This window comes from Cnephaeus nilssonii, assembly GCF_951640355.1.
Source record: "Cnephaeus nilssonii genome assembly, chromosome: 13".
In the NCBI taxonomy this organism is placed as follows: Eukaryota; Metazoa; Chordata; class Mammalia; order Chiroptera; family Vespertilionidae; genus Cnephaeus; species Cnephaeus nilssonii.
The window spans coordinates 2,803,501-2,826,450 of record NC_137084.1 but is presented as its reverse complement, the minus strand read 5'-3'; the positions used below and the strand labels follow the sequence as shown (position 1 = coordinate 2,826,450).

The following is a 22,950-nucleotide window of genomic DNA, read 5'->3' as shown; positions in this document are numbered from 1 at the left end:
GGGCACCGTGACGTATGAGCCGAGGAAGGAAAGACTGCCAGGAGCTGAGATAAGCAACTTCTGGAGAAACAGGGACTGGGAATGGGACTGAACCAAGTCTCAGCTTGAGAGCTGCTGGCCCTCGATGTCCACCCCGTGGTACTCCCCCCCCCCCCCCGCCCCTGCCCAGCACCCGTGCAGGACAGGGAGCAGTCACCCGGCCCCCGAGGACTCGGACGCAGGCTCCGCTCTGCTCTCGGGCACAGAGGGCCAGCTCCCCCTCTCTGAGCGCCGCAGCCACCACCCAGCTCTGCGGTGCAGAGTCCCGCACCCCAGGCAGATGGCAAGGGGTGGCTGCAAAGGGTCCTGGCGCCCCACACCATCAGGCTGAGCCACAGCTCAGAACGAACAGGCGGCGGCGTGGAGGGGGCTGCGGGCGGGAGCGCTGGCCATTCCCTGCAGGGCGGTCTGAAGCTTCCTCTAAGGGGCTTACACTTAGGAGCCGAGCCCGCAGGAACGGAAGCCCTGGCAGCGCCCGGGAGGCAGAGAAAGGCGCTGCGGGGCGCGTGCGGGACAGAGCTCCCAGCCCCCCCCCCTCCCCCCCCCCGCCCACACCGGGACCAATGGCCAGGAAAAGCCAGCCTGGCAGGGCCGTGTTCCCTTCTGCCCCGGGGCAGGCCCTCGGCATGGGGAGCACGCTTTGGAAACGGCTGCAGGCCAAGGAGACACCGCTGGAGTGCTCGGGAGGGGCTGAGATGAACAGGCCCCAGGGCCAAGCCTCCCGGCTGTGCGGCCTGCAGGTCAGGTCTGCAGCCTGTTGTCAGGCGAGGGCCCTGCCGGCAGGAGGCGCCGCCATCGGCAGCCCCCCTCCGCTTCCGGACCCGGGAAGGCAGTGCGCCCACGCCGGGAACTCGTGCCCCACCTGTCGGCCCTCAAGGACCCCTCTGGGGGTGCCCCTCGCCCCTTCTCCTCGCCCACGTGTCTGAGGGCGTTCCCCCAGGCTCTCCAGTCGCCCCGCCGCCCGGTCTCAGTCTCCCTCACGGGCCCACACAGCCGAGCCCACCTGGTGGCTCTGACCCACTTTGCGGTCCTCAGGCCACAGTCTCGAAACTGCTGATGCGGCTGCTCCCCACCCCCACCCTCAGAACCCCGAGCCAAAGGGGATTCTCAAGAGAAAACGCTCACTTCCAAGTCCCCCTCCCACAGGTACCCCAGATCTGTCAGCACAGACACCTCCAGGCCCTGCGTGGAGCCGGAAAGGCACGCCTGTGGCTGAGCCAGGGCCTCCTCCGGCTCCCGCAGGACCCCCCGGGGGCTGCCGCCACGCTCGGGACTCGGCCGCTGACTCACACAGATCCCACTTTTCCCCACCGGAGCCTCTAGTTCCTGAAGACAAGTTCTCCATCTCCCGGCTGCGTCCTCCCCAGTCACATCCTACGCCTCCATTTCCCACCCGGGTTCTTTACCTGACGAGAACCCCGGTCCCCGCGCAGCGTTCGCTGTTTGCGGAGGGTCTTCACGTGCGCCGCCCCCTCCCACGCCTAGGACCACCCTGTGCCGTAACCCTGGGAGGTGAGGTCCCTGCTCAAGGTCGCACCCCGAGACTGGAAGTCCAGTTCCCTGGCTCCAAGTGCACTGGGCGGCGCCCCAGCTTCAAGGAACCTCAGCAGCACCTCCCAGCACCCACCTTAGCGAGTGAGCCGCCCCCTGCCACCCTAGTGCCCCATCCCCTCAACGTCATCTTTCTGGGTTCCTCAAGGCCTCCCCCAGACTCAGCCCAAGCTCGCCACATTTATCCTTCTACCCGATTCCACTTCCCCCGGGGATCCACAGAGACCTAAAGATTCCCTCCCCCCCCCAAGACTTCCCGGGGGGCGGGGAGGGGATGCAGGCTGCGAGTTGCCCCTCTGTGAGTACAACCCGGTGAGACCCTCCCCTGAGGCTTCCGGAAGGCCTTGGGGGACAGACACGGTGCCGGCGCACGCCCAGGGCTACAGGCGCATCTTGCAAGCGTGGCCCCAACGATGCTCTGGCCCCAGCGGCTTCTGAGCATCCAAGCAGACAGGCAACTCCCAGACACCTGGACGAACCACCCAGCGAGAAGGCCGGGCCGCGACCACAGACAGACGGGTGCCACGCCCCTCCCAGCCCGTGGACACAGGTCGCCCCTCGGCCCTGTATGTTTCCCACTGTCCATGGATAGTGCTCGCTGCGGAGACCCCCCACCTCCCTTCTTCTCCGAAGCCGGATCCAGACTCATGAGCCCAGGTTACTGCCAGGACCTGGACAGACCTCTGCCGGGCGGCTCTCAGGGACCTCGCGGTAGACGCACGTCCTGCTCTCTCTCTCTCCTCCGTCCGTTATCAGGGACACCAGGCTTCACCCAGGCCTCTGCCTTCCCCAGCCCAGTGTCCCCGGCAGGCACGAAGGGGCCTTCTCCATCCCCAGAGCGCGAGGCCGGCTCGTACCCTTCCCACCCACCGGGCTCTGAGGGCCACGGACTGCCCCGCCCAGGGTCAGGCAGCCCCCCGCACCGCGCTGTGCCAAGGCCCGTGCTCACGGCGCCAAGCGCTCCCGTCATGCTGGGGACACCACGCTCCAAGCCCAGGTGCCATCGCTCCAGACCATGGCAGCACCTCCTCCTCCCCGGGCAGGGGCACCCCCCCCCCCCCCCCCCCCGGCGCCTGGAAACCAGTCCCAGTGCCGTGCCCACCACCTACCTGCGCACAGGGCTGCGCGCCCCGCACCTGGGCGGCCACCATCGCGCCAGGGCGGCGGCGAGTCTCCTGACAGCTGTGCCCGAAAAGCCACGCCGCCTGTGCCAGACCCGCACTGCCCACGCCCGCGCCACGGGTGTCACCGTCCCCACGCCGGCGCCAGGGGCTCCGCGGAGCCCACACCTGCCATGGGCGCGCGTGGCAGCCGCGCCTCCGCCCGCGGACCCGTCGGGCCGGCCGCCGCGCGCCCCGGACCCTGCGCCTCCGGCCACGCCGCTCCGCTCGCACCGCGCCCGCGCCCGCCCGCCCGCCGGGGGCCCCCTTACCTCCCGCCCTCCGCAGAGCTCGGCCCGCCGCCGCCGCCGCCGCCGCCGCCTCCATCCTGGGCTCCCCGAGGCCCCGATTCACTAACGCCGCTTCCGCAGGGCGCCGGCGCCGGCGCGGAGGCCGCCTCCGCCCCCCGGGGGACACCGCGTCCTTTACGTAAACCCCACTCCGCCGCCAGCGGTGACCATGGCGACGACCGTGGGGCGGCAGCGCCCCCTTGTGCCAGGGAGGGGAGCGGCGCCGCGGCCGGAGCTGGTGCAGCCTTCCCGCTGCGCCGCCCTGCGCGTGGGGGCGGTGGGCGCCTGGCTCCCGCCCCGGGCGCGGGCTCCGTGGGCGGCCGGGAGGGGCAGGACGGGCCGCGCTGCCTGCGGGGAAGGGAGCCGCCTCGGTCCCCCTCCTTCAGACCCCGCGTGACCGGGCTGAGCGTGGGAGAAGCAAAAAAGCAAGTAGGATCGCTGGAGGACTGGTTCGTGGGGGCGGGGTGGGGGGACGGGACCGGTTCCACCTCCCGGGGTGACTGAGAGCTCCGGGAGGGGATGGAGCATGTCATTGTGTTCCCCCACCTCCTCCCCCCACCCCGCCCCAGGGAGCCCAGCAGGGTGCGGGCAGTCCAAGGGGCACTGGGTCCGTTTTGGATTCCCGGTCAATGCAGAAAATCGCCCGGCCTGTTCCTCTCCACACGCGCCCATTCATTCAGGCTGCAAGGGACACTGTCCCTGAGCCTGCTCCGAGCAGGGAGTGCTGCGTGGGGTCCCCACGCGGGATGTGCTTCACCCGGGAGGGGTGGACGCACGGACCCGCAGGACCCGGGCCCTGCCCTCAAGGAGCTCAGTCCGCGGGCACTGGACCATCACACGGCGGGCGCCTGTGGGAGGCGCTGCCTGAGCTTTTCCTGGGAGGAAGGGCGGTTCGTCATCCCACTGCCCACCCAGCTGGTCTCCCAGGTGGGGGAGAACTTCGTCAGAGGCAGAAAGGGGGTCGCCTGTGTCTGCAGGGGAAGTGGGGCCCCGTGGTCACCCCAACTCGGTGCAAACTGGGAGCCACCCGACGTGGCGCAGGAGCGGCTGAGTGCAAGGCGGCCTGGGACCGGGCCTCAGCCGGAGAGCTCCCTGCACACGGTCCCTAGCAGTTTAGGGACCTTCTTTCCAGGTCATTGCAATAAACCAGCATCGAGACTGTCAACCCCATGTCCCTTGGTCCAAAGGTCTCATCCCCAGGAGAACCTTGGCCCTGGCCCGGTGGCTCCGTTGGTTAGAGCATCCGCCAGCACACCAAGGCTGCAGGTTCAATGGCACATACAGGAAGCAACCAACGAATGTACAAACAACACATTGATCTCCCCCCCTTCTCTCTCTCTCTCTCTCTCTCTCATTTCCTCCATCTCTCTAAAATCAATCAATTAATAAAAGATTTTTAAAAAAGAATCTTAATGGCCCAGCTTGGGCCGTGGTCAATCAGCTACGGCCAGGGGAGGAGGTGCCATGTAGTGCAAACATGGCGGCCCACTCCTGCAGGAGGAGGGGAGTTCTCAGAGAAGGAGGAATCGCGAGTGGAACAGCCAGTTCAAAATGGTCTACTCCATTCCTCCCCTTAGCTGCCCCGTACACACAAATTCACAGTACACCCCTCCCCTCACACACACACACCTCCTTCTATTCAACCAACATTGTCCTCACCAAACGCGTTCCAGGGGTCCCTGTTCAACCGTGATGTCATGTTCGAGATGCAAGGCCGAGACCTTCGAGGGGATGTTTATGTCTCCTCCGGTTCTATGGTGAGCCCATCTGGGCCTTTAACAACTGAATTAAAGGGTAAGTTCAACCAGCAACAAGATGGCCTTTGAACTCTTACTACTCCAAGGCTGGCCTTGGCACCAGCTAGGACCTCGTTAAAAACACAGAATCGGAAGGGGGAGGTGGGTGAGGGTATAGGGGCGATAAAGGGTGATAAGGACATTGACTTGGGGTGGTGAACACACAGCACAACATACAGATGGTGTGTGACAGCATCGCACACCTGAAAACACATCATTTCATTAACCAATGTCACCCCATCAATCCAACAAAAAATGTTTGAGCATGGCACTGCGCATGACCATTAAAAAAGAGAAAAAAATGCAGACTCTCAGGCCCGAGGATCTCAGCAGGCTAACAAGGTCCCCGGGCGATTCGTATGCTCGCTGAAGTTTGCGAAGCAGCGCTAGTCTAAGTATTGGGGGAGAGAAAAGGGGGAAGTATGAGAAGTGCTTTTAAATTGTGATAATTCCTATTTAAAAAGAGAAGGGGAGCGCTGGCCGGTGTGGCTCAGTGGGTTAGGCGCTGTCCCACGCACCAAAAGGTTGCCCGTTTGCTTCCCAGTCTGGGTACCTGCCCAGGTTGCAGGCTGATTCCTGGTAGGGGGCGTGCAGGAGGCCGCTGATTGAGGTGGCATTCTCACATCGATGTCTCTCTCTCTCTCTCTCTACCTCCCTCTCCCTTCCTCTCTCTCTAAAAATCAATAAAAAATATTTTTAAAAGAAAATAGAAAGGGAGAGGGGTTCATTATTTCCTCTTTAGCAACTCCAGTAACCAGCAGGGAAATACGCGCGGAGGCTGCCCTCCTGACTTTGGCAACTGGTCACGAACTCTGAGAGGGTGTTGATGACTTCCTTCCTCTAACCGCCTTCCGTGCGCCCGGGCCTGCCGCCTGCATCGCCCCGGGCCGGGATTCTCTGCCCTGTGGACTGACCTGAGTCTGAGTCTTCCTCCTGGCGGGTCTGAGCCATCGGGCACCCTGGCTGTAAGGCATCGTAGCAGGTGTCCACCTACAGTTACCTCTGGGCGCCATCATGTAGGAGCTACTCCGTGGGGACCCTGGTCCCACCCCTCCTGTCTGGTGTGTGTGTGTGTGTGTGTGTGTGTGATCTGAGGATCCCCCGACGGCCCGATGGCCGTCTGTTCCCCATTCAGTGGAACCCTGTGGTGCCTCCTGGGGGACATGTCCCTCCGGTCAGTTCCAACGCCGTCAACCCCGGCGCTGCCTGCAGGGGGAGCAGACAGCAGGCGCTCTGAGACACTGGAAGGCGCGTACCACCGCGGTATCTGGTTGAGAGCACACAGCACCCTCTTTGTCCCGGTGCTTCTGACGGGGTCCGGCCACGTGTCTGGGGCCAGCCACCAGCACTGTGAGCAGACGGAGGCGGAGGGCAAGAGCGAGGGCGGCAGAACGGGTGGCAAGCTCAGGCTGGCCCTGGTCCAGCTGCCCGGCTGTGTTCCCTCAGCCCAGTGCCAACCTCCCAGCCTGGCCTCAGTTTCCCTCTGGGTCCCAGCGGGGCTAATAACAGCCCCTCCTCCCCGGAGGGGGGGGGGCTGTGTGGATTAACTAATTAATGAGTGTGACAGCGTCTGCTGCCACACAGGCGCTGATTAACTGCCGGGTGTTGTTATTAGAGCGATGGAGGGTGTGTGACAGGCAGTGTCGGCTGGAGGCAGATCGGCTCCCCTCGCCGCCTCCCCATCCCCTTCCTCCGTCTGCCCCGCGCTCTGCACGCGGAACATCTTGCAAGAGGAAACCAAGATGATTCCGGGCACCCCCGACGCAGCGCGGAACTTTTGCGCACTTCCCCGGTCCTGGTCCGGCATGTGAGCCAGGGCCGAGCTGCGCAGCGGAATCTGTCTGCGACAGCTGGCACAGCTGGGCCCTGCCCCCGACGCTGGGCGCCCCGCAGCTGCCGAACGGGGTGGTTGGGCCAGGGATTGCATCAGGGTGAAGCTGGCTGCCAAAAGACAACTGCAGAATTCCTGAGCCGGGCACGCCCCCCCCCTCCCCCCGCGGCTGCATTGCCCCGTGGTCCTGGGATTGAGAGGCAGCTGGAGGGAGGGAGAGCCAACATGGCCACTGGCTTGGGACTTGAGGGGGGGGGGGCGGGGGGATCAAAAGCTGCAGGGCTTTGAAGTCTAAAGTGTCCGCTCATGCCGCGGGAGGTCCGATGGCTGTGTTTCAGCTTGGTGGCAGGGAATAGGATCACTGGATGAAGTCACAGCTACCATCCCGAGAGGCCCCTGCGTGAAGGGAATGTGACTCCCTGCAGCCGCTGCGAGCTCCCGCCCAGACCCGTGGGCGGGGCCCCCATCCCAGAGGGCTGTCAGTGTGGGCTCCCACCCCGAGTCCTGGGATCGCTCAGTTCCCCACCAGGTAGATCAGCCTGCCTCTGACAACCGCGGGGATGCTGCTCACCAAACAGCACAGACGCAGCCTGCGTGGGGCGGGGAGGCGAGGAGGGAGGAGAGCTCTGGGGGCCGAGCTGTCAGGCGCCCACGGCAGAGACCCAGCCAGCTTCTGAGGTCTAGGAAATGCACGTGACTCCGGGCGGGGCACCTGGAGCCAGCTCTGGACCTAGGGGCAGCCCCGGTAGGGTGTTAGCCCTCCCCCTCTGAACGGGCGGCTCGCCCTGCCTCCCTGCTCCTCCTGCTGTGAGATGCAGGGGTGGGTCCCGGGGACAAACAGCCTGGCGGTGGGGGCTGGACCGCCTGGCTGTGCAGGCAGCCCCCCGGGAGCTGCTGAGGCCGGTGCTAGAGGCAAGCTGTTCCCGCCCACAGAGGGCCGCCCACAAGCTCACCTCTGACCTGACTGAGCACAATGCCCAGGGTCTCGGCAGATCGGGGTGGTGGTGGGTGATGGCGGTGGGGGATTGCTGGGAGAGGGGGGGTGCTGGTGTTTGGGTGGTGGTGGCGGGCAGGGACGGGAAGAGGACGGGTGGCTCTGGGAGGCGTATCCATTCCTGCCTCATCCTCCGTCCACCTGGGTCTCGCCAGGACCTTCACCGCAGTGCCCAGAGGATTGGGGGATGCCTATTTGTGAGTGTCTGCTCCCCGATGGGCATTGTAGTGACCAGGGTCTCTCCTCCGGGCACCGGGGAGCTACAGAAGCGTAAGCGCCTGTCGCAGGGGAAGCTCGTGTGGTGACTGCCTAGTGCAGTGGTCGGCAAACTCATTAGTCAACAGAGCGGCAAACCGCGGCTTGCGAGCCGCATGTGGCTCGCGAACCGCGGTTTGCCGACCACTGGCCTAGTGCAATTCATCTGCACTTTCTAGACAGCAGTACCTCGAGTAGAGTCTGTCCCCCTGAGGGTGCTTATCTACCCACTCAATCTCCCACCCGCCTCTTCACCCACTCATTCATTTACCCACTCATCAGCCACTCACACATCCTTCCACCCAGTCTGTCCATTACCCACCTACCTTCCCATCCACCATTCATCTAGGAAATGCATGTGACTCTGGGCGGGGCACCTGGAGCCTACTCTGAATGTGTCCACTATTCCTTCATCCACTCACTCATCCATCCATCCACCATTCCTCCACACATCCATTCATCCATCCATTCATCTGTCTATCTATTCATCCATCCATCCATCCATCCATCCACCCACCCATCCATCCATCCATCCATCCACCATTCCTCCACACATCCATCCATCCATCCATTCATCTGTCCATCTATTCATCCATCCATCCATCCATCCATTCACCCACCCATCATCCATCTATTCATCCATCCACTATTCCTTCATCCACTCACCCATCCATCCATCCACCATTCCTCCATCTATCCATCCATCCATCCATCCATCCATCCATCCATCCATCCATCCATTTATTCATCTGTCCATCTATCCATCCATCCATCCATCCATCCACCCACCCATCCATCTATTCATCTGTCCATCTATCCATCCATCCATCCATCCATCCATCCATCCATCCATCCACCCACCCATCCATCTATTCATCTGTCCATCTATCCATCCATCCATCCATCCATCCACCCACCCATCCATCTATTCATCCATCCACTATTCCTTCATCCACTCACCCATCCATCCATCCATCCATCCATCCACCATTCCTCCATCTACCCATTCATCCATCCATCCATCCATCCATCCATTCATCCATTTGTCCATCTATCCATTCATCCATCCACCTATCTATCCATCAACTCTTCCATCCATCCATCCACCATTGATCTGACATATATCCTAAATCATGTCTTATTGATTCTTCCTCCAAAATACCGTTGAAACCACCCACTTCCAACCATTTTCAACAGTACCACCCAAGTCCAGGGCACCCTTTCCTCTCTTCAGGGCAACTGCTCTCACTTCTCAGCTATTTTTCACCCAACAGATTATGTCATGTCATGGCTTAAAACCTTGCTGGGGTTTCTTATCCTATATAATAAAGAGGTAATATGCAAATTGACCATCACACCCTCACAAGATGGCTGCCTACGACCAGGCCGGCAGGGGGGGTTAGTGAGGATAACCAAACAACTAAACAAGCAGACTGCATGGGGCGACCAGGCCAGCAGGGTGGTTAGTGAGGGGCGGCCAGGCTGGCAGGCAGGGCAGTTGGGGGCGACCAGGCCAGCAATGGGGGCAGTTGGGGGCAATCAGGCCAGCAGGGGGGGCAGTAAGAGGCTACCAGGCCAGCGGGAGGAGCAGTTAGGGGAGATCAGGCTGGCGGGGGGCGGGGGGCGGTGCAGTTGGGGGCAACCAGGCCGGTAGAAGGGGGCAGTTGGGGGTGACCAGGCCAGCTGGGGGGGGCAGTTAGAAGCAACCAGACCAGCAGGGGGGACAGTTAGGGGCGATCAGGCCAGCAAGGGGGGCAATTAGGGGCGATCAGACAGGCAGGCAGGTGAGCGATTATGAGCCAGCAGTCCAGGATTGTGAGAGGGATGTCTGACTACCAGTTTAGGCCCAATCCTCAGGATCGAGCCTAAACTGGCAGTCAGACATCCCCTGAGGGGTCCCAGATTGAAGAGGGTGCAGGCTGGGCTGAGGGGACCCCCTTCCCCCGTGCACGAATTTCATGCACTGGGCCTCTAGTTGCTCTTAATAAGATACAGACCCAATTGTTTTTGTAATGTATACAGTGAAACATACAGCTTGATGAATGTCTACATGTGTGTATCCCTGTGGCCACACCCAGATGAAGACACAGAACATTTCCGGTTCTCTGTGCCCTTCACAGTCAGCACCCACCCTCAGGAGGAATCACCACTTGGACTTCTATGCCATCGATTAGTCTTGTCTGTTCCTGAACTCCCTGGATAGATGCTTAGGAGCGGAATTGCTGGGACGTTGAATGGGCTTAAGATTCAAATTCTTCTCATAGTCTCTACCATCCAGCATGTCCAACGTGTCCACCCCCATCTCAGGCCACTCTGCTCTGCCCTCCATCCTCCAGCCACGTCAGCCACGCCAGACACACTGTCCTCAGAGGTCTCCTTTGTATGTGCTGTTCCCTCTGCTGGATGCCCCGCCCCCCTTTACATATCCATTCCCAGGATACTTCCTCAAGGACGGAGGTCAGGTTCCCTCTCACTGGTGTGCTCTCCACGCATTCACTCACCCCTGGGATACTTACCAAGGTTTGCCTACCCCCCACCCCATCCCCAAACCAGAAGCTCCATGTGGGCGGGGACTGGGTCACCATGTGTCCTCAGTACTTAGCCCTCATCCCGGCCCACTGTAGGCCCACAGCGGCTACCTGCTCAATGTCCCACAAGCGCTTTCTGCTTGGTAGGGAGGGGGAGGTGTTGTCTGGGGGCGGCGAGGCTGTTGAGAGGAGGAGACGGGGAAGGAGATGAGGAAGAGAGGAGTGAGAGCAGCAGGCCCGGGTCCTGCCCTGGGCTTCCGTCTCATTCACCAGCGTCTCCAGGGCAAGGAGACTCTTGAAAGCTCTTCCTCTGGATCGCACCGCGGGAGGGAAATGCTGATCTCTGAGAGAGAGAGAGAGAGAGGCCCTCTTTCCTTCGCAGACGGCTCGGTGCCTTTCCAGGGACCTGTGAGTCATGCGCGGCCCTGGAGACGGCCAGCCTGGCCGAGGTGGGAGGGGCAGTGCGTCCTGAGGAGACCAAGACCCAGGGCGGGGCAGCGAGTTGCCTGAGGTGCCCTGACATGTTAGAGTCAGAGCTGGGACCTGAACAGGGGCTCTGACGCCCACCCAGCTCTGGGACGGGCAGGGCTGCCAGATTGAGCAGATGAAAAAGCAACAGCGGGATGCCCAATGAAATTTGAATTTAAGTAATTTTAAAATTCAAATTTAACTGGGCACCCTGTATTTTAGCTGGCGATCCTAGGGGTGGGGAGACCTTGGAGAGGTGTCAATGCCTCACCACCAAGCGGGCATTTCTGGCCCCGAGTCCTCCTGCTGTCAGGAACGCAGCCTTTGTCCCCTGGGCAGGGCTGGCCACCCTCAGACCTACTTGGCCTCCAAGAATCAGCCTCCTTGGCCTTGAGCAGGCCCTGCCTCTGCCAGGTCACTGCTGTTCAGCTTAGTTCACAGCATCCTCTGCCCAGGCCGCGCCCCAGGCCAGCTACAGCGGCATCTCTGGTTAGACTCCGGCTTCGGGGATTCCAGCCTGCACTGAGGTGAGATCCGCCTCTTTGCTGCCTTCACCTCCCGAGGAGCCCTGGAGCCTCCGAGCCCCCCTTTTGCAAACCGCCCTGCCGCGGGCCCTCTGCCCGGCCCCTCGGCCCTTTCTGATCGGTTCTGAGGAGTTTCGATTCAGAGAACGACTGTGTCTGTCTATCCCAGGCCGGCAGGGAAGCGGAGGTGGGAGTCCCCATCGGCATCCCTGTGCCCCCCATGTCCTGACCGCCCCCAGGCGACGGCATCTGGAGCGCTGCAGGGAGCCCGCTGGGTCAGGGTCAAGGCCAGGCAGAAAGCAGGTTGCTTCGTGAGCCCAGTCCTGGAGGCCAGGCCGGACCTGTACCCCCGCTCCTCTCCGCCACCCCACACAGTCAGTGCCGCTCCTGCCCACGAGACTCGGCCCCCGGAGAGCAAGAGACGGTCTGTCTTCTGCGTCCCCACAGTGTGGCTGGCATCTGGAGCCGGGGCTCAGTGAATACCTGTGCAGTCAGTGGGTGACGGTCGCAATCCTGAACTCCAGCCGCACCCTCGCACAGGGAAGGCAACAGAGGCACAGAGAGGGCAAGGGCCCCGCCCCCGGTGCACAGCATGGCAGCAGCAGAGTTCCTGCTCTGATCCCCAAACCAGGGCTCCCGCTCTTTGCGCCTGGCCCCTCCCTCAGCCTTGTTGTGAGCCATCAGCTTCTCTTCCGCGTGAGATCGCCCACCTGCCCCTGCAGACACTCTCCCTCTTCCCAAAGCTGCCCTTTCCGGAAGGGTCCGGGCGACCCTGGCCGTGCGCGGGCACCGGGCAGAGGTGGCCGGAGAGTTCTCTTCTGTGCATCCCTCGGGCCAGAGCCTCCTCAGCAAACACCCTGCAGGGTCTGCGGGAGCCAGGGCTTCTGCTCTGACAGGCGGGAGGAGTGGACTTCGCCCTGTCTGCCAGGGCCTGGGCCAGGGCCTGCGTTGCCACCGGGCGCCGAGCCTGCCTCTTCCCGGGCCAGTCACGACGCCGAAGGTCCCCAGGAGGATTCGGAGTCACGTGGAGCCGGTTCTCGAGTCTAATCACCCCACTTTTCTGACTGTGAGACCCTCTCTGAGGCTCGTCTCCTGGTCGGAAAAAGGGGTAAATAATATCGCCCTGGTGGGGCAGCGGCAAGGATTCTAGGCTTGGCGCTTGGCACACAGTAGGTGCTCAGCCAAAGTGTTTCCCCGAGCCTTTGTCCTGGGGCATTTTTGTTTGTTTGTTTGTTTTTATATTTTTATTGATTTCAGAGGGAGAGGGAGAGAGAGAGAGAGACATCAATGATGAGAATCACTGATCGGCTGCCTCCTGCACGCCCCGCACTGGGGATGGAGCCCACAACCCGGGCATGCGCCCTGGCCGGGAATCAAACCGTGACCTCCTGGGTCCTAGGTCGACGCTCAGCCACTGAGCTGTGCCACGAGGCTCCTGGGTTCTGGTGCCCTTCTAAGCTGAGCGTGAGGGTAGTGAGCAGACACTGAGGGCTGGTGCCTGATTGGACCAATCCCGGTAGCCACACATCTGCGGGTGAGTCAGAGGCGGCCTTTTGGTAAATTCGTGGATGACGACGGCTTCCTAATGGCTCCAAAGGGACCGAGCGCCTTACGGGGACTCCCCAGCCTCTGACGTCACGTCCGGAAGGGCCGGCAAGCACTGGCGCCCGGGCACGGGGCAGGTTTGCGATGGGAGTCCCGGGACAGCAGCCCTGGAGTGGGCAGGACCAGACAGGCGGCCGTGGGCGGGGCGGAGCCAGGAAGCCGGGGCGGCCTGGGCGCTCAGGCACCCTTTTCTGAGTAGATAAAAAAGTGTGTGGGAGGTAAAATACAGAGGACGTAAAGTTAACCACTTTAAGGGTACAGCTCAGTGGCATTAAGCTCACGCACATTGTTGTGCAACCATTTCCCACACTTTTTCATCACCCCACCCTGAAACTCTGGCCAATAAACAAGAGCTCCCCATTCCCTCTCACCCCCGACCCCCCCGTTCACCGTAACCACCGTGCGACTTCTGCCTGTGAGTTTGACGATCCCGGGAACCTCTTGTAGGTGGCGAAGGGGTTCAGAACAGTGACCCCCAGGTATGCCACGCTGGCATGTGGGTTACTTTGAGCTGAAGACGATCACTCAATCGATACCCTACGGGCTCGCAGGGAACTTTTAGCTGTCCCTGAGAAAATTCAAATTGGGGCCTTGCCCGTAAGCGTTGTCACCAGAAATAATTCCTTGCGAGCTGTCTGTAGGGCAGGGCGAACTTCTAACGACTGGACGCCTGCTCTTACCGTCTGCGAAAGGCCTTCCTCCCGTCTGAAGCGCAAACTGCGTATTTTCCCTTTCTGTCCCGGAGCCTCTCACGCACGTAGGGTTCCATACGTACATAGGTAACGGGGGCGGGGGTTGCTCTTGTTAACCTGCCTCATGCAGTTTAATGAATGGGCCATCCAGAAGAGCCTACAGGGAGAGAGGAAGCTCTCTGCCTCACCCACGGTGGAATCGCACAATATTGGTCCTTCTGTGCCCAGCTTGTTTCACTTAGCACGCTGTCTTCAAGATTCCTCCATGGTGTGGCGTGTGCCAGAATTCCATTCCTTTTTAAGGCTGAAGAATAGTCCATCCTATGTACGCATCCCTGAGATAGAAACATCAGTGATGAGAGAGAATCATGGATTGGCTGCCTCCTGCATGCCTCCTACTGGGGACTGAGCCCGCAACCCGGGCATGTGCCCCGACCGGGAATGGAACCGTGACCTCCCTTAGTCCAAGGGAGTCGGACTAAGCAAGAAGCGGGCATTTCACCTCTCAGGGGGCATCAGGGTTGTTTGTACCTTTGGTGATAATGATGATAATGATGACAATAATAATAATAATAATAATAATGCTATGAACATGAGTGTACAAATATTTATCAAGTCCCTGCTTTCTTTTTTTAAAATTTTAGTTTAAATATATTTTTATTGATTTCAGAGAGGAAGGTAGAGGGAGAGAGAGATAGGAGCATCAGTGATGAGAGAGAATCATGGATCGGCTGCCTCCTGCACGCCTCCTACTGGGGACTGAGCCTGCAACCCGGGCATGTGCCCCGACCGGGAATGGAACCATGACCTCCCGGTTCATAGGTTGATGCTCAACCCCTGAGCCACGCCGGCTGAGCTGTCAAGTCCCTGCTTTCAATTATTTTGGGCACATGCCCATGTTGTTAAAAGATAAACTGAGGTATATTAACATGTTAAAGAGTTTAAGCAAAAACTTTATTCGCATCACACAGCACACAATGCAGCAGACAGAAGGAGCTCAGAAGAGCTGCTCGGAGTGAAGGACGTGGAGAGAACAAGGGAGTCCGACTAAGGAAAAAGCCGGCACTGCCTTTGCTTTCCGGGGTCTCTCAGGCCGAGGACCGAGCTAGTGCTGATCGGCCATTCCTGACGGTCTGACTGGTTTAAGCCTCCACTTCCGGGAGAGCCAAGACCGTGGGTGCGTTCGATCTCGGTGTGGTGACGTGGGCTCAGCACAGGCAAACCCATCTGGGCCCGTTGTTTTGTTGTAACCCCCGGAAGTGGCCTCGCTGGGTCATATGGAAATTTTGTGTTTGCATCTTTGAGGAATCTCTGTACGGTGTTTCTCTTCTTTTTTGTTTTCCTTTTCCCATCCTGTTTTCCACAGTGGCTGTGCATCTTACATTCCCACCAGCAGTGCACAAGGGCTCCCATTTCTCCATACCCGGGCCAGCGCTTGTTATGTGCTGTTGGCTTATTGTTGATACCAGTCACCCTAACGAGTGTGAAGCTGTGTCTCATCGTGGTCTGGGGTTGGAGTCCCCGATGATTAGAATCTGGCGTATCTTTCTATGTGTGTCCCGGCCTCTTTTGAGCAGGTTTTAATTTTCTTATTGCACCAAAGGTTGCCTACTCATCCTAAGTGTGTTCCGCTGGATCAATGGACTAATCCACTGGGTAGCCACGGTCCAGACCAACGTTTAGAACACGCCAGCACCCCAGAAGCATTGTGGTGCCCCCTCCCCATCAGGGCTCCCGCAGGAAACCACCATTCTGACACGGAGCATCATGGAGAATGGTACCTGTTCTAGAACTTCAAATAAATGGAATCATAGAGCATGCGTGTGTTTGTGATTGGCTTCTTTCACTCACTGCCACGTCTGTGAGATTTGTCCATGTCGTGGCGTGTAGCCGTAGGTCATTCCTTTTTCATGGCTGTGTAGTATTCCGTCACATGGATATACCACAATCTGTCAGGATTAATCACAGGAAATTGCTAATTTCAACCTTTTTATCTCCCAAAAAAAGACCATTTCCTACAGCTCGACCTAATGTTTATCCATTCTATAGATGACCGTTTTGGTGGATTTCTTGGTGAGTGTGTGCATGCGCCACGCCGTTGAGTATATTCCTAGGGGTAGAGTTGCTGGGTGTTAGGGCACATGTATGTTAGGCGTGGTCAGTTCTTCCAGTTGTACAAAGTATTTTACCAGTTTTCACCCCACTGACGACGTATGAGAGGTCCAGTGGCTCCTCATCCTTCCAACATTCGGTGTGTCATTCCTTTCCGCTTTAGCCACGTTCCCAGCCGCCTTCTGAGGATATGTCCCCACTCGATTCCACCCCCACCCACTGCAGTGGCTCCATTGGTCAGAGCCGACTGCTCTGGGCTGGCCCCCAGCCTGCAGGCACCTCTCTATGGGCTGCACAGAGGTCAGGTAACTGCCCCGGGGCGGGAGGGGGGGCGCTGGTCCAAGCTCGCCCACATGGAGTCACTCCATAATGAGTGTGCAAGGTGGTGACTCATAAGAAATATCTCTTTGGTCATTCAGATGACTAAATTATTTCTCAGCTATTTGGTCTTCATCCGGGGCTCCTGGCTTACAAACCCCCAAGGCCTTGGCATCCCTTTGCCATCAGAGCGATGGGAGCATCCTGTGTGACAGTCCTCGGCCTTTGGTCCGTGCAGATCCCAGAAGGTGAAATGTGCGTCTTGTTATTCATAACAGGCTATCCATCAGAGGTCCCCAACACCCCTCCTTGGGTTCAATCCGTTTGCTAGAATCGCCCACAGAACTGGGGTGGCCCAGCGGGGTTCATGGTGACGAGGTGACTTTTGGAAAGCACGTACAGATGGGGGCTGGTTGCCGGGGGAGCTGACCGTGAGGAGAGGTTGGAACTTTCAGCCTCACCACCCCCTCCCCCCGTTTCCAGGGAGAGGGACTGGAGGTTGAATCCGTCACACCCGGCCAACAGTTTAATCAACTGTCTGCTACGCCACGAAGCCTCCATAAAACTGGGAGCTCGGGGTTGGGACAGCCCCCCGTTGGGGAGCCGGAGCGCTTCACGGAGCAGGGCCAGGTCCCAGGCCCCACGCGGACAGAGCTCCTTTGCTGGGCACCTCGCTGGCTGTCTCTCTCCATCTGGCGTTGTCCCGTCTCCTCTCCGATATCCGTTGTAATTAACCGGTATTGGGGTGAGTAACTGGGCCGCCCCAGTTCTGTGGGCGATTCTAGCAAACGGATCGAGCCCAAGGAGGGGTGTTGGGGACCTCTGATGGATAGCCAGTCGGTCAGAAGCACAGGTGACACCCGGGACGTGGGACTGGCCTCTGAAGTGGGGGGCAGTCTTGGGGGACCGAGCCCTCAACCTGAGCGCTCTGATTCTGTTCCCAGATACCCTGCTGGTGTAGGACAGTGGTCGGCAAACCGCGGCTCGCGAGCCACAGGCGGCTCTTTGGCCCCTTGAGTGTGGCTCTTCCACAAAATACCACGTGCGGGCGCGCACGTACAGTGCGACTGAAACTTCGTGGCCCATGCGCAGAAGTCGGTTTTCGGCCTGGGCGAGTCTATTTTGAAGAAGTGGCGTTAGAACACTCAAGGGGCCAAAGAGCCGCATGTGGCTCGCGAGGCGCGGTTTGCCGACCACGGGTGTAGAACTGCTTGTTGGTATGGGGATCCCCCCGCCCCCCCCCCCACACACACACATGCGCATTAGAATTAGGTCCAAGGGACCCAACATAGTGTGGCATTAGGACCAAGTCAACACCTTTCTTCAGAAGCTATAGCGACAGGGAGAAGGTGACATGGGCCGGGCTGCTGTGGGGTCCCTGGGCCTCCCAGGGGGGCGATTTGGGGCCTGGGGGTTGGGGTCTGGTGGGCTTTTCCTAGTCCCACCTCTGCCCTGGACCCAGCATTGCCTGTAGGTTCCCCAAGCACCGTGCCCATCGGTCTCCACATACTGACGTTTTTCAAATGTACGTGATGCCATTGTGATCAGTAACATTCAGTCACTGAATTCATAGCAGGCTTTTGTGTGTTACCTTCTCAGCCAATGAATACATTAACACACACACAGCTATGAACAGACGGGAGGGAATAGGTCAAACTGTGAAATGGAAGAATTAAGAAAACGAGGTGCAGATGGGTCCTGGGGGGTCCCCTAAACAAGGGGGGTGGGATGCTTCGAGCCTCCCTCCTGCCTGCCAGCCCCCGCCCTCAAAGGTCCCGTTGAAACGACTGTACTCCCCCTTCTTTGTACCGGGTTGTCTCTGGGAATCGCCCGTGGATGTGTACAGCCTCCCGGCACCCCTGAGTCCAATCCTCTGCACCTCGCCCAGGGCCCCACCTGCTGCTGGCGGGGTGAGCCGGGGCCTGTGCTGGCAGGGTGAGCCGGGCCTGTGCCGTGGGGTGAGCTGGGGTGAGCCGGGCCCGTGCCGTGGGGTGAGCCGGGCCTGTGCTGGCAGGGTGAGCCGGGTCTGTGCCGTGGGGTGAGCCGAGCCTGTGCCGTGGGGTGAGCTGGGGTGAGCCGGGCCCGTGCCGTGGGGTGAGCTGGGCCTGTGCCGTGGGGTGAGCCGGGCCCGTGCCGTGGGGTGAGCTGGGCCTGTGCCGTGGGGTGAGCCGGGCCTGTGCCGTGGGGTGAGCTGGGGCCTGTGCTGTGGGGTGAGCCGGGGCCTGTGCCGTGGGGTGAGCTGGGGCCTGTGCTGTGGGGTGAGCCGGGGCCTGTGCCGTGGGGTGAGCCGGGCCTGTGCCGTGGGGTGAGCCGGGGCCTGTGCCGTGGGGTGAGCCGGGCTGCCAGGTTCGAAGCCCCGTGCTGTCATTGACGGACGAGCTGACTGACCTTGGGCAAGGTCCACTGTCCCTCTGGGCTCCGGTTTCTCATTAAAAAATGAGGGCAAGTGTGGCCTCCTCTGCGAGCGGGTGAAGGTCACCTGAGTGGAGGTGCTGGCCGCGAGGGGCACAGCCGTCATGTTGATTGATCCCCACCAGGATCTGGGGGAGGTCGGGGACAGAGGAGGAGGTCAGAGCCCCGCCTCAGAACAATTTGCAGCTGAACCGTGGACCTCACCACGTCCCGCTTCTCGTCCATCCCATCAGAGCAAATGCGTCACCAGCCAGCTGTCGCCTCAGCCGGCCTGACACCATTGCTTGGAGCTGGGACTGGTCCCCCAGGTCCACGGCCTCCCCGCCTCCTCTCAGCCACAGGAACGGCATTTGGTCTCAATTGCTGTCCTTACACCAGAGGCTCTGGGACAATGATGCTCAATGAGGCCCCTTACACAGAGTCGGGGGAACCTGCAGGGGTATTCTCCCTGTCACAATGGTGCGTGCGTGCGTGCGTGTGTGTGTGTGTGTGTGTGTGTGTAACCTGTTTACACATAAACACACAGTAATTTATTTTTTAATTTATATTGATTTCAGAAAAGAAAGGAGAGGGAGATAGAAATATCCATGACGAGAGAAGATCATCGACCAGCTGCCTCCTGCACGCCCCCCACTGGGGATCGAGCCCACAACCCAGGCCTGTGCCCTTGACCGGAATCGAACCTGGGACCCTCCAGTCCACAGGCCAACGCTCTACCCACTGAGCCACACCAGCCAGGGCCACACAGTAATGTTTTCATGCTTTTCACACACACACAGTTTTCCAGGGACGTGACTACTCTGTTCACCAAATTTGTTGTGCTTGGAGTTTTGCCCAGACGTGTTGCCCATTTCGCGTCACCAGCAGCAACACGCTCTCGCCGGGTCTGCGTCACGGCAGGCCCACCTGGCGGCTGCCTCCCGGGCCGTCCTGGTCGCGTGGTCCCGCCTCTGGGAGCCAGGATCAGGCCACGTCCGCCGTCTCCACCCGTCTCCTGCTGCCGTCGGCTTGTGCGTGTTCAGTCTTTTATTTTTTAAAAAAAATATATTTGCATTGATTTCAGAGAGGAAGGAAGTGGGGGGGAGAGAGAGAGAGAGAGAGAGAGACATCAATGAGGAGAGAGAATCACGGATCGGCTGCCTCCTGCACGCCCCACACTGGGCATCGAGCCCACAACCCGGGCCTGTGCCCTTGACCTGGGAATCGAACTGTGACCTCCGGGTTCCTAGGTTCACGCTCACCCCTGAGCCACGCCGGCCGCGCCGTGTTCAGTCTTTATTATTTTATTACAAATTACTTTCCGTTTAGTTCTCCTCCGCATTATGGCCAGGACGTTACATTGATTTTCTTTTAGTCTGTGGGGTTATTTATGAACTTCATCTCAGCGTGGCGAAGGGGGAGGGGGTATGGACCGGGCTCAGGGGCCCGCCTGGGCACCAGCGAGAAACCCGCCCCTGAGTCCCCGCCCCCCGGCGTGACCTGCTCCTGGGATGACAGTCCGCTGCAATGTGGAGGCTGCTGGTGACGGCTCTGCTCCTGCCCCGTGAGGGCTCTGGGCTCGCAGCCGGCTGGCCGCCTCCTCCCAGCCACGCCGCCCAGATCTGTCCCCACAGAGTGGCCCCGAGAGACGCCCCCAGCACACGACATGGCTGTGCCACCGCGGGACCTGGAACCTTCTGCGGACCCACATCGCCATGCTCACGTCGGGCCCTCAGCCCGGCCCGCGCCCCCTGAGCCGCGCAGGGCACAGCTCGCCTCGCCTCGGCCCCTCCTCCCCTCCCACTCGGCACCCGGCCTCCGTGACGTGCCCAGGCCCCTGTGTGTCTCCTCTTCAGGGGGAACTCGGTCAACCAGGAGGTCAGGGTTCGATTCCCGGTCGGGGCACAGCCCGGGTTGCAGGCTCGATCCCCAGAGGGGCGTGTGCAGGAGGCAGCCGATCCATGATTCTCTCTCATCGTTGATGTTTCTATCTCTCCCTCTCCCTTCCCCTCTGAAATCAATGAAAAATAAAAATAAATAAAAGATAAATAAAGAGAACACGCCTCTTCCCCATCAGAGTTTGGAACCAACTGAGAGAGACACACGCCAGCCAGACAGACAGACAGACAAACAGACCGAAACATCTCCGTGTGGCTGCGACTGAGAGCCTGGCTGCGTGGGTTTCCTACCAGCCCTCCCTTGAACTTGGCATTCACCCCCTGAGGTCACCCAGCCCAGGCCCCAGTGGGGCTGTGGGAGGCTCCCGACTGACAGGCAGGCAGGCAGGCAGCAGGGGCTGCCAGAGAGAAGGGCCTGGGCGGGGCTGGCCCAGGGCTCCTCCCCAAGGGGCCAGGGGGAAAGTCACTGCTCTTCGGGAGAGAGCTGAGAGTTATGTAATTCAATGGGCATCCCTCTACACAGAGGCATTATGGGAGGGAGGGGAGAGAGGGAGGGAGGGACGGGGGAGGGAGGGACAAAGGAAGGGAGAGAAGGAAGAAGGAGGGAGGAAGGGGGAGGAGCAGAGATGGAGGGAGGGGAGAGGGAGGGAGGGAGGGAAGAAGGGAGAAGAGAGGGAGAGAGGGAGAGAGGGAGGGAGGGAGGGGGAGGAAGGGAAGAGGGGGGAGAGAGGGAGGGCTGAGGGAGGGAGAAGGGAGGGCTGAGGGAGGGAGGGAGGGAGAGGACAGAGGGAAGACGGGGGAGAGAGGGAGGGGGGAGGGAGGGAAACGGTGAGGAGACACCCATCCCGTTGTGTTGGTGGCAGGTGCAGGTGGCCGGAGCTGGGGAGGAGGCTGAGGCCGGAGGAGGGCGGCAGAGCTGGGGCCGTGCGGGAACTCCTCTAATTTAAAACGACCTTCGGTTCTCCGGGCGGGAAGGTGGAGCACACCGATAAGCAAACAGGACACGGAGCCACTGCAAACCTGAGCTGCAGGTCCTCCCAGAGCCTTCTGTGCGGGAACAATCCTAACCCAAACCAGGTCCTCGTGTCCCTGCTGCTCTGTCTTCTCCCGTTACCCATCCCGACCTCTGGGGACTTCCAGGTCCAGGGCGCAGCCTCCCTCCCGCCCCCCGCCCGCTCTGCCTCACTCCGGCGGAGGCCCCGGGCCCCTCCGATGACCGTGATCTCTGAGGCGGAGCAGGCTGCCTTGCGGAACGTTCCACCTCCAGGACTCGCCTCCTTGGTTCTCCTGTGAGGTTGGCTCCTGGGTCCCCTGGCTCCCGGGGAAGGAGTCGCAGGTGTTGGGGGTGAGGATGCCTCGTGGGAGACGCTGGTCCGTCACAGGCATCGCCCCGGAGCCACGCACAGCTCGTGAGTGACGCCACGCGAGGCTGACCCCTTCGCCCAGGGCCGGGCCCAGGGTCTTCGCAGCTAGACGGGCCCTCTGAGCGCCTTGCTCTCCTCCGGACGCGGACCCGAGGCCCCCCCGGGCAGAGCGCCTTCTCCCTCGGGGCCCCTTTGGAGCTTCTGCTCAGCCTGGGGCGGGACCTGTCACTCGTCTCCAGGACACCGAGGCTCCGTGTGGGAGTGCCTAGAGCTGGGGCGCGCCCGGTCTCTGTCTCCAGGTCTCCCCTCCCCACCCCCTGCCTGCCGGGCTCTGCCCGCCCCTCTCCATCAGGGGAGGCCTGGGCGCCTCTGGCCCTGGAGTCCTCCGGGCCCAGCCTGTGGGTGAAGCCTGGGGCACGCCCTCGCTCTGGGCTGGGGCAGGAGGACACAGCTGCCGGGTCCCAGAATGCACCAGCTCAGCTGGGCTCGGGGTTCCCTCTGGGAGTGAGGGGCCCTTTGCAGGTAGCGAAGGACGGAGGCGGGCTCTGGGCTCGGGAGGCCGGCTGTGGCTGCCGAGGCTCCCGGCTCCCCCGCGCAGACACCTGCGTGGGGTTGGGCGTGAACTGGGTGTTGGGGACTTTGCAGAGCAGCCGCCGGCTCTGGGCGCACGGCCGGACGGGGCAGAGCCAGGACGTGAATGCCGGACCCAGGTCCCCAGCCCAGGGCCCCTCCCGTTGCACCCCATCTCCCCGGACCATCCTGGGGAGGGCCCGCTCACCTACAGTCCCCACCCCCACCCCACCCCCCCCCGCAGGCCCGGCGAGGTGAGGAGAGGCCTGAGAGCCGGGCTGCTCAGTGCTCCACCGACAGCCATGCTGACTGCGGGCGCCGGCGGCACCGACGTGGGGGGCCCAGAGGTGAAAGACGGGCTGGAATCGGGTGGAATTGTTTTCACACCTGGGCGCGGCGACTCAGCCGCTGTGGAACCTCAGACAAGTCTCTTGACCTCTCTTCACCCCCACATCCGGGTGATAAGGCTCCGCCTTTGCTTCGTTGAGAGAGGAAATGCATGCGGAGTGCTTCATACCCGGGGCCTCCTGCACGCCCCCTACTGGGGACCGAGCCCGCAACCCG

The 22,950-nt window shown here is 60.9% G+C and overlaps 1 protein-coding gene across 4 annotated transcripts in view; it reads right to left on the bottom strand.

Moving 5' to 3' along the window:
* The window catches only part of DAGLA (diacylglycerol lipase alpha), a 62,353-nt gene extending 59,255 nt beyond the window's left edge, over window positions 1-3,098 (bottom strand). For 3 of the 4 annotated variants that reach the window (XM_079788787.1, XM_079788790.1, XM_079788789.1), the window contains exon 1: window positions 3,023-3,098. The gene's annotated coding sequence lies outside the window, so the exon portion shown is untranslated. The remainder of the gene's footprint in view (window positions 1-3,022) is intronic. The other variant, XM_079788788.1, reaches the window with a different exon arrangement.
* Between the last annotated feature and the right edge of the window lie 19,852 nt (window positions 3,099-22,950).